Raw genomic sequence first — 12,560 nt, 5'->3', positions numbered from 1 at the left:
CTTCCTGCACCCTAAAAACCTTGACCCCGAGCCCCCCTTTATGCCTCCACGCCAAATCAAGGGCGATCCCCTCACCCCCTCCCAAGGGTCACAAGGACACAGTCTCATTAAAGACAGGCTGATACACAACTGCAATGCAGACATTAAATAGCAGTATTTTTCAATTAACGCTGACAAATTCAATCAAAACTCCATAGATTAGGATGAAATGAGGCATGGGTCATTTACAAGGGGATTTAATTGCACCACCATTAGACAAATAGTACAGCAGTCACCATTCCATTATCAATCATGTGAAGGCATCAATAGTACGAGGAGAGGATGGGGGATGGGGGGCTCTTTCTGATACGCTGCGACTGAACCGGCACCGCAGAGCAGCTAATAAATACCCTCTTTTGTACTTATAAATTATCCAGTTTAATTAACAACATGGATTATGATTGGAATATGATTTAATTAAACCTTTCCTGCATGGTCGAGTGCAGAATCATCCATTATGGAGAAGCGAGGGGGAGCGTTACCGTGGACTAAATTAAGAAAGGCCTAGAAACACCGACAGCCCCCGAAGATCTTCCCATCGGGACAATAACTGCAACTGTGTAAGATGCAGAGAAGTTCTGCACTTTAAACAGGAGACTGCATCAACCCGATACATGCTTTTAATTGTGTAGCATACAGATGGAGGCCTGGAGAAAATGCCCCACATCTAAGAAAGGTTTACTCAGTGGGCAAACCAATTAAAGACCTCTTATTGCTACTCGATGCAGTTTTGCAGGGGAAATGGATTTTGAAATGTTGCCTGCAGCATTTGACCATTCAACATTATTTAGTTACTGTGTCTCAGACTCAACCTTTTCATCAAGATCCAAATGTCAGCTATAATTTATTCGGCACAGTTCACCTCTCCCAATAAAAACATGAGTCGCTGTTTCCCCCTCTCTGCGCATTAGGAAAGGGCATAGGCTCCAACACTTTCATATATATGTTTAATTTGCTCTCAAATTGTTTTGGTCATAGACAAACGGCTATTAAAAGGCTGACCTTCGATTTCAAATTATGAGATCTATTTGAAATCAATTGATTAAGCTTTAAATGATCCCCTGATGATTGGAGATCAGACCCAGTCAAGGTCTGACCATGCGTGACCGTCGGGGAGCGCTGGATCTCCCTGAGGCTCAGGGCTAAGCACAAAGATTGATCTATCTCAGTCAACCAGTCCTCAGGACTCCTCACTACTCCAATAACCACTGAGTTTAGGGCTGCTCTCCATAAACTCACAGCTAAAGTTAAACAGTGATGGAGAAACAGAATTTATGTGCATTACCACAAAATAACATTTAAGTATATATTAATATACTGTATGTAATGTGCTAAGTACATACTCTAAATAATCACTTCTGCAAATGCTGCAATGATTTTGTTGATTTAATCACTTTTGGCATCTCATAATGCCTCAAGTGTTTTCTACGAACTATACATTTTCCTTTCAGCACAGTACAGTGCAACAGAGCTGCATTGTTGTCGTTTCCCTAATGACTCTCCATTGTGATTTGAGCAATGAGAGCACACTCTGCACATCCTTCACAACAACTTGATTCCTTCCTAATAATTCAAACAACTAGTTACACTACAGGTATTTAGCATCTGCCTCTTTTGTGAACCTAACAGCATTTTTGGTGACATTTTGTGGCCACAGTGAGTCTTAGGGGTCCTTTAACCCCTTTTACTTTTTTAAAGAGCTTTTTACCCCTAATTCTATCCTTTCGACTGTTTAGACAAAAAAAAAAAAAAAAAGAGAAAACTAAATGTTAAATCAAATTACATCGGTGAACCTTGTCATTATGCACAATGGAATCATGGATCAGGAAACTCAGGTGTCAAACAGGTGTTTACCCTTGTGAGAAAGAAGCAGACTTTAGCATAGCAATATGCACTTTATTAAAATAATATAAGTGTAGAAGGCAAGTCAGTGTCAAAACTACACTAGGCACATGCTTTACATCAGTTCAGACTCATCATTTGGCTTTGTGAGACATAAAGGACACATTTTCATGCCAGTTTCATTGGTAAATAGATGCAGGGTCAACGCAGTACTCACAATAAAGTGCAATTCAAACCATCATTCTAATTTTAATATGCCTCACATTAAAGGGTTCACACCACGACACAAGTGTGTGCCACGGTCCAATTCATCTTGCTTTATTAAAGCGAGGAAATGAGGTGAGGCATCGGTGCTTTGCGCCCCCAGGGCACGTTCAAGACAGATGAACAACAGGGGCAAGCACAATGATAGCACAGCATTAGCACCCCACACACACCGGAGCTCTGTTCACACGCACAAAGCAGCAGAGAATGGCTTTACAAATCCTCAAAAGCAACATTCTGATACTGTCACCATCAGTCTGTCAAACGCACCTCACACATGCAGTCTTGCACGGCTCAAGGAAATCAATACTGTGACTAAGTGCATCTATAAAAGACATAAACACGCCAGCTCATTCAGCCCATTCACTAGATTCAAGAAGCAGCAGTGAAACTAAGAACTGATAGCATGCTGACTTATTATTATTATTATTATTATTATATAAGTATTTCCCCCATAAATATTTCTTTAGAAAATCATTTTATTATAAATGCAATTTATAACAACAAATATTTACATTTTAAATGAACTATTCCCTTTAAAAGCTCTCTGTGTAAAAAAAGGATTTACAGTACAATGAAAAGGTGGCAAAGAATGTGGTAAAACTTCCCCTATAGTTATAATTTGTTTTGTGTTCATGTTAATCAATGAAAACTGACAGTTTATATCATCTCAGCAGGTTTTGTTATTTAATTTAATTTTTATGAAAGAAAGAAGGAAAGAAATATGATTATTGTATTATTGTCCTATTTATTTGCTGCGGATTTGTTTCCTGTTTTATTTAAAAATAATAATAATAAAGTAAAAAGCTTAAAATTAAATGAAAGAAGAGGCTAGTGATAGAAAACGGCATAACAATCAAAGTAAATGTGTCCATAATAATTCCACGATAAATTAATGTGAAGAAAACATGCCCTTTTAGTTCAACTGATCTAAAAAACTTACTTTAGTTGTAAATTGTAACAACCAGTCTTTGGTCACTGTACGCAAATTTACACCTCCACTTTGTTGATGAATAAACTGTTTTTAACCAGATTTGTATAAGAATATTATTTCAGAGAGATACTTCATTGAGCTACAAAGGATTAATGAGTAAGAAAATGTGTTACAACACTGGCCTTTTCTCTTAATTACTGTATACACAGAAGACTTACTGTTCCAGGCAGTCTGATTAATCCACAGCGCCGCCTGCAGGTCATGATAAAAACACTACAACCATTTTCAAGCTTCAGCGTGTTTAAGTGTCTCAAACTGAGTAAAATATTTAGAAAATATGTTTGATTGTAAAAAATAAAAAAGTCACGGCCTAGTGTTCAAATAGCTTACATGTATGCAGTCACATATAATCTCTCACATGTGCACAATTTGTACATTTTAAAGAACAGTGAGAAATTTGATTAAAACAGAAATGAGAACCTTAAAACCACAAAATTAAATATCCTCAATTGTCTTGCCATCAACTCTACGCAAAACCACCAGCCATGTCAATCACAAGCCACTTTTAAACGCCCATGAAAGGGAAATCCAAATGTGCCCTAATTATAGTCATTTCAAAAGCATCAACAGCCTTCACTGTCCACAGACCTTCAGAAACAGACACCATTCTCCATGACTAGACATCAATTCTCGCTTTTAACAAGCTGAATTAAAGCCATTCTGGCTGAAGACAGCCGTGGGATCAGCTGTCCAGACGGTCAGGTTCAATGATGTGTTCCCATCAAAATCAAGTTTCCTGAGAGTTTACATCAAACGGCTCTCCGACATGTCCCAAAGCGCATTTATTCAATTGCAACACAGTATATTAAACACCTATAAACAATAATCAAAATAAACAATTAAAGCCGTTTTCTGATGCTACTCTCGGGTTAGAACAGACCCGATTTGTTTCCTCTAATTGAGTTCAGAGCAGTCAGTTTGATTAACATTAGTACCTCAGACCGGGGCTTGTCTTGTTATTGCTTGGCTAGACAAGACACGATGGGTTTATGTTCTCTTTAACACATGAAAGCTAGACTGGAACATACACGCACTTATAAGGCTTTAACTTAGTTGCACGATGATCTTCCACTTCTGTGTGAAATATACATTTTAAAGACCCAAGATGTCAATGTGAAAGTAAACGGGATCTTTAAAAGCATGTTCAAATTGATTTCTTGTCTTGTTACAGTGTGTAGATAATGGTAATTTCATGGGGCTGTTTTCGACAAATCTGAGAAAGAGCTTTGATTGATTTAAGAAAAACCTTCCTGCCACCAGTAAGTCCAGCCTCATCAGAGGTGGCAGGAATGAAAAACTCCAGGCGAGCTATGAATCCAACTTTATTCGTCAGAGAAAACAGATCGGTCATTTTTCTCCCAAATGATAAAGACAACAAGATTCAGGATATGACAGAGAGAGAGAAAGTCAATTGCTGAGTGAACACCATACAGGTATCTGTTTGATAAAGTGTAATGTGACACAAGTCTGCAGAACACACAGAGACTCAGACACTGTCTATTAGATTACAGAAAGCTATTTGTTTCTTGTATGTTTACAAGGTTTAGTGGTATGCCCCCCCACTTCCCATTCATAATTCATACTTTATGAGCATGTGAACTACTTTGGCTTAATCTTTTAATTATTCTATACCTGTAGTATTAAATAAAGTGAACAATGATTCACTTCTCATTAGATAAAGTCATGCAACACTAGCAACATATACTGAACAAAGAGCAAAAATCAGGAAATGATGTCATAGAGAGGACCTCTGCCTCTGAAAAGTCATTAATAAGTCAGATAATTTGTCCTTTTCAGGACAAGGTAAGGACAGGTCAGGTTGTGATATAATCTAGTACGACTCCTCTCAAAGTAATGATATTTATGTATAAATAAAGATGTTATGTATGAATGTAAAAAATATATATAATAATAATACTTCATTTATTATTTAACATTTTCTTGAAAATCATTAAAGTAACACTCTCCTGTGGGAAGGACCGTAGAATTTTGTAAATTGTGAGCAGTTCTAAGGAATTCTGCAGAGCTTTCTATAGCCACAGATCCAGCGTGAACCTGGTCATAACTACATATTGGCTTCTTCAGCATGACTCCAACATAATGGACGAATCTTTCTCTTACCCTCATGTTCTTCTATAATAATGATTTAATCCAAAAACCATGTAAATGCTGTATCTGCTTTCTGGGGACATGTATCATCCCTTTATCACTTCTTTCTTTCTGAGTTATGAGTGTTTTTTGTGTATGAAACATTTGCTTGAAAACATATGTACATAGATGTGTGTGTAAGTGCTGGTGTATGAGTGTTATGGGCTTTTCTAATATAGCTCTTATGACAAGGGGGTGTGGATTCTGAATGGCTGCGGTTGGCAAGGTCACCGTGTCAGATTGGGTTCTATAATGCTTCCATGATCATAATAACAAATCCTCAAGGTTACGGAGCGTTGCTCTTGATCATAACGGAGAGCAGGGGTGGAATACATTCAGAGCACCAATATGCCACTCAGATCAGAATTATGCAACAATCTACATTCCCTATGTTAACACATGTCCTTGAGCACTATACTCCCCCCAAAAATATGTTGTGAATGACATGTGTGGAACCTCTTGGTTCCTCAGGATAGAGTTGGTGACATAGAAAAACTGTTTTTAGGAATCTTGTTGTGAAATTGCATGGGTCCAAAAAAACAAAACAAAAAAACAAAAACAACAACAGCTCAAATGAAACAGCTGACAACTGTTAGCGACAATTTGGGGAAATGTGCTTATTATTACTATGTAGTCTAAGAGAAATTAGAAAAGGTAATGCTTTTACTCCAGTTTACATTTAAGGATGTGTTGTAATAACTACAATTATACATAAGCACAGATAAAATATGACCATAAAAATGAACTTTATTGTTTCCTGTTGAACAATAGAAACCAAACAATTATTATAATTATTGTTATTGTTGTTGTTGCTGTAGTAAGCTAGCCTACAATAGGTTTAAAGATGACATATCATGAAAATTGGACTTTTCCAGGTTTCAAGTGCTACTGTATGATCAGTTCTCCATCTGAGAAAAAAATGTGTCTGATGTCGTTCCCTTGGTGACGTGGCAAAGGGATCTCATTACAATATTACGTCCCTTAATCAGTTAGTTTACACCTAGTCTTGCATAGCCAGACCTTCAGACTGATGGCTGAAGGTCTGGAATCTATGGGAGCTTTTATTGGCCAAGGCCCAGCCATGAGACTGTTTGACAGAGATGTCAAACAACCTATCAGTTTATTTAGTTCAGCATCACATTTCGGGGCGTGGATGTCACGGTTGGTAAACCGTGATCTCGGGGTGTTTGCACTTTGTGGTGAAATCTGTGTGAATCGCGTCTGCACTGATTAGTATGGCAAGCCGTTCAGGAAATAATTCATGTATATTGTGTGAATATGGATTGGTTTACTGGTTGAATGTATGGTTCAATGACAAACACATTGGTTTATGATACATTGGTATAACCAGACATATACTGGTTTAGATACATCGGTCTGATCAAGTGTATATGGGTTTGCTCCTTTATACACTGGTTTGTTCGAGTAAACATTGGGCTCCTCAAATATGCATTGGTTTCCCCAACTATATATTGGTTTAGATACATCGGTTTCCTCAACTATACATCGCTTTCCTCAACTATATATCGGTTTCCTCAACTATTTATTGGTTTTCTCAACTATATATCGGTTTCCTCAACTATATATTGGTTTAGATACATCGGTTTCCTCAACTATACATCGGTTTCCTCAACTATTTATTGGTTTTCTCAACTATATATTGGTTTAGATACATCGGTTTCCTCAACTATATATTGGTTTTCTCAACTATATATCGGTTTCCTCAACTATATATTGGTTTTCTCAACTATTTATTGGTTTTCTCAACTATATATCGGTTTCCTCAACTATATATTGGTTTCCTCAACTATATATTGGTTTCCTCAATTATATATTGGTTTAGATACATCGGTTTCCTCAACTATATATTGGTTTTCTCAACTATATATTGGTTTAGATACATCGGTTTCCTCAACTATATATTGGTTTAGATACATCGGTTTCCTCAACTATATATTGGTTTAGATACATTGGTTTCCTCAACTATATATTGGTTTAGATACATTGGTTTCCTCAACTATTTATTGGTTTCCTCACCTATATATTGGTTTTCTCAACTATTTATTGGTTTTCTCAACTATATATCGGTTTCCTCAACTATATATTGGTTTCCTCAACTATATATTGGTTTTCTCAACTATATATTGGTTTAGATACATCGGTTTCCTCAACTATATATCGGTTTCCTCAACTATTTATTGGTTTCCTCAACTATATATTGGTTTAGATACATTGGTTTCCTCAACTATATATTGGTTTAGATACATTGGCTTCCTCAACTATATATTGGTTTAGATACATTGGCTTCCTCAACTATATATTGGTTTAGATACATTGGTTTCCTCAACTATATATTGGTTTTCTCAACTATATATTGGTTTAGATACATCGGTTTCCTCAACTATATATCGGTTTCCTCAACTATATATCGGTTTCCTCAACTATATATTGGTTTTCTCAACTATATATTGGTTTTCTCAACTATATATTGGTTTAGATAGATTGGTTAGCACTGTTAACTGTGTGCTAATTTGATCAAATTTTTCTTTTTATTTTAAATGTTGTAGATTTCAGTAGCAAATAGGCCTGGTTAGAAGATAGACATATAATAAAAGATGAAATTATGTATTTATGATCCTCAAGACGTCTTGATAAAACTTATGTTTCTGAAGACTCCAAAGTGGGCAAGATGATACTATAAACAATTATTTGCAATCCATCAAAATATGCCCGAACTTCATCTGAACTAATTTTCCACAACCTTTAACCATTTCTAAATAGATAAGGAAGTTAGTTTGATTCTGTGATCATGTGATCTGATCATGTGACCAGAAATTTCACACATCAATTCTGAAAATATCCAAACTTGTGTGTTTGAACAAACCAATATATAGTGGAGAATACCAATATATAGTTGAGAAAAACAATATATAGTTGAGGAAACCGATGTATCTAAACCAATATATAGTTGAGAAAACCAATATATAGTTGAGGAAACCGATGTATCTAAACCAATATATAATTGAGGAAACCAATATATAGTTGAGAAAACCAATATATAGTTGAGGAAACCAATATATAGTTGAGGAAACCAATAAATAGTTGAGGAAACCAATGTATCTAAACCAATATATAGTTGAGGAAACCGATGTATCTAAACCAATATATAGTTGAGGAAACCAATGTATCTAAACCAATATATAGTTGAGGAAACCGATGTATCTAAACCAATATATAGTTGAGAAAACCAATATATAGTTGAGGAAACCGATGTATCTAAACCAATATATAATTGAGGAAACCAATATATAGTTGAGGAAACCAATATATAGTTGAGGAAACCGATATATAGTTGAGAAAACCAATAAATAGTTGAGAAAACCAATATATAGTTGAGGAAACCAATAAATAGTTGAGGAAACCAATGTATCTAAACCAATATATAGTTGAGGAAACCAATGTATCTAAACCAATATATAGTTGAGGAAACCGATGTATCTAAACCAATATATAGTTGAGGAAACCGATGTATCTAAAACAATATATAGTTGAGAAAACCAATATATAGTTGAGGAAACCGATGTATCTAAACCAATATATAATTGAGGAAACCAATATATAGTTGAGGAAACCAATATATAGTTGAGGAAACCGATATATAGTTGAGTAAACCAATAAATAGTTTAGAAAACCAATATATAGTTGAGGAAACCGATATATAGTTGAGAAAACCAATATATAGTTGAGGAAACCGATGTATCTAAACCAATATATAGTTGAGAAAACCAATAAATAGTTGAGGAAACCGATGTATAGTTGAGGAAACCGATGTATCTAAACCAATATATAGTTGAGGAAACCGATATATAGTTGAGAAAACCAATAAATAGTTGAGGAAACCGATATATAGTTGAGGAAACCGATGTATAGTTGAGGAATCCGATGTATCTAAACCAATATATAGTTGGGGAAACCAATGCATATTTGAGGAGCCCAATGTTTACTCGAACAAACCAGTGTATAAAGGAGCAAACCCATATACACTTGATCAGACCGATGTATCTAAACCAGTATATGTCTGGTTATACCAATGTATCATAAACCAATGTGTTTGTCATTGAACCATACATTCAACCAGTAAACCAATCCATATTCACACAATATACATGAATTATTTCCTGAACGGCTTGCCATAGATTAGCTTGTGGGCATCTCCGTTTATTGTCATCTGCAACAGCTGCCACTCATTACTCATCCACTATATATTGGCTTGTCTCACGTCTTGTGTTTGTGAGATTGTTGTTACATGTTTGATGTGGTTACCCTGTTCGTCTGGCTTTAGTGTTGTATGCGTTGGATGTCTGTGTTTTCCCCAGAACCTCATCCACTCTCTGCACGTTCACTCAGCCACGGACACTTACCTTCAGCTCCATTCCCCGCAGTTCCTGTGCCATCCTCTCCTGCTGCCTACTCGCCGTCATCATCCGGACTACTCACCTTCTCTCCGCCATCATCCGGATTCTTCACCTCCTCACCACCACCACGGAGTGTCGTCTTCTCAATAATGTATTTTGTATATGTATTTTTTTTGTTTGTGTATTTATACTCATCTCATCACATTAAAACTGTTAACTCGCATCTGCTTCCAGACTTTCCTTAATCCACCATCACATAACGATCTCACCAACATGGAAGCAGCGAGCACCAACAGCCTCATGGTTTTTATGCATCACAGTGGCCAACGCATGGATCAGCAGAAGAAGAGCATCTCTAACACCAGACGCGCTATCCGAGCGCTGGTGGCACAGGTGTCCGAGGTCACCCATCGGATCCATCTGCTCAAATCTCCCACTGCGCCCATCGCACCGCCTGCGCCGTCTGTCCCCCGGGAGATTCCCCAGGACCACTTCCGGCCAGAGACGCGACTTCCGGCGCCGTAGAACTATGCGGGTGAGCCAGCGTTTTGCAGAACTTTCCTAACCAAGTGTTCAATGCATTTCGCCCTACTGCCCTACAGAGTCTAAAGTAGCGTTTACGCTCACATTATTGTCTGGCAAGGCTGCCTTATGGGGGATGGCAGTGTGGGAAAACCAACACCCGTGTTGTGCCTCGTTCCACGCCCTCTCTGAGGAAATGAGGAGAGTCTTTGACGGGGCCGCGACCGGCAGGGAAGCCGCTCATCGACTCTCGGAACTCCGTCAAGGTTCTTCCTCAGTAACGGACTACTCCATCGAGTTCCGCACCCTGGCCAGTGGAATAGTGGGTGGGATAGATTCCTGCATTAGTTATCCGACCGTGTTCAGCAAGAGATCTACCTCCTCAAGCTGCCCCCCACTCTCAATGGACTCATTGAACTGGCTTTACGAGTTGATGCACGGATTAATTGCCAACCCAGTCCTTCAAGATCTCTCCTGTTAGGGGGCGCTTGAGTCGAGAGAACACAGTCGGTTCTGTCGACGACCATGAGCCCATGCAGGTGGGTAGAGCTCGGCTGTCCCGGAGGGAGAGGGAACGGCGGAGGTCCCAAGGACTGTGTTTGTACTGTGGAGGCTCTGATCATAACATCGACTCAAGCCCGGTTAAAAGAGCCAGCCCGGTAGTAAACTTGAGGCTACTATCGGGTGGGATCTCCGCTGAGAAGTCCTCATCTACATCAACGACCCTTCTTCCGGTGAAACTGCGATGGAAGAATCAACATCACGAATGTCACACTTTTCTGGACTCTGGAGTCGAAGGTAATTTCATTGATTCTTCACTTGCACATCACTTGAACATTCCTGTCCTCCCTGTGTCTCTCCCCATCCATGTCACCGCACTCAACGGCCAGGAACTGCCTCACGTCACCCACCATACTGAACACATCACTCTGCTCACATCTGGTAACCTTCAAGAAACCATAGACTTTATCCTCATGGACTCCCATAAGAATATATGCCTAATATATTACATGATATTTTCCAATATACTGCAATATATTTTTGTTTCATAAGGGTGTGATTTCCCAGATTCCCCTGCTGGAGCTTCTGACCAGGGCAAGGCTGTTTGGTCATGAAGTTACAGGGCAGTGGTGTAATTGAGATGAAGAACACCTGGACTTGAATTGCTTACTCACCTTGTTCAACAGGCCCTCTGTGTAAGTAGCACTTCCTACCTTATCACTCTCATTGTGGGACTGAGCTGCTAGCATAAACCGCTCTGTCATACAGACATTAGTTGACCTTTTAAAGTATTTATAAAGGCGTTACCAGTCTGCTCTCAACCCCAGGTAACTCCTTGTATGAGCAATGCTTATCTGAAGTGCCTGAGTAGTTAGGCCTCTCTCATCTGCACCACTGGCCTGATTCCTAGACAGTTTTGGTGAGACCATTTTGAACTGTTTGATAAACTGCTTTTAAATGCAAAGCATGTAAATTGCTCACTACTCCCAGATATCTCTAACATGGAACTGCTGAACAATTTTCACTGTTTAGGGGACTCGTATTGCATTTGTGGGAAACTGCATTATCTAAACTGTATGTAGTTGAAAGTTGAAGAATTCAGGTTGAAGCTGAATTAAACTCATGCTGTGTAGCTCTGCGATGGAGATTTTTTAACACTAGAATATGTTGAAATCAATCACTCTTGATTTGCTGCATTAAAAAGTCAGACTAATTAACAAATGAGTAGCAAATGATAAAGAATAACATGTTATTGGGCTAATTAGCATTACATTAATTGCTGTATTTATGTACCCTCCTAGCTAATTGTTTTTTTTCTCCTTTTCCATAATTATTGCAGGAAGGAAGTGATTGTGGTTTATCTTCAGCCTACTGAGGGCTCGTGAAGCTTAGAGGAAGTATTCACATGAGGATAGTACTGCCACAACATCTACAGTGTCCATCATCAACTGTAAGGCAAACACATACACACTGCAGTGCATAAGCAAAGCAGCAGGTTTAGACCCTAAACCACTTAACCACGTATTCAAAGATAAATTCTACCACTAGATCATCAGGTCATGACTAGTCACTGGTAGTGAGGAACAAGGTATTTTGTCTGAGCAAGTACTGTAAGTAGTGTAATTGCTGACATAAACTCAAAATTTACCACCAAAACTCAAAATATAAATCATTATTGCTGGCTTACCATTGTGATATAAAGTGCAGCAACACCACAGAACACTGATTTTTGTACTTGTGGAATTGTGTAATTTTGTTCATTGTTACCCAAACATCTTCCACAGTCCACCATAAATAACTGCCATACAGATGAGAATTTGGCCATTTGAATTATT

Source organism: Carassius gibelio, chromosome A6, assembly GCF_023724105.1.
Source record: "Carassius gibelio isolate Cgi1373 ecotype wild population from Czech Republic chromosome A6, carGib1.2-hapl.c, whole genome shotgun sequence".
Lineage (NCBI taxonomy): Eukaryota > Metazoa > Chordata > Actinopteri > Cypriniformes > Cyprinidae > Carassius > Carassius gibelio.
Note: the sequence above shows the minus strand (reverse complement) of the source record.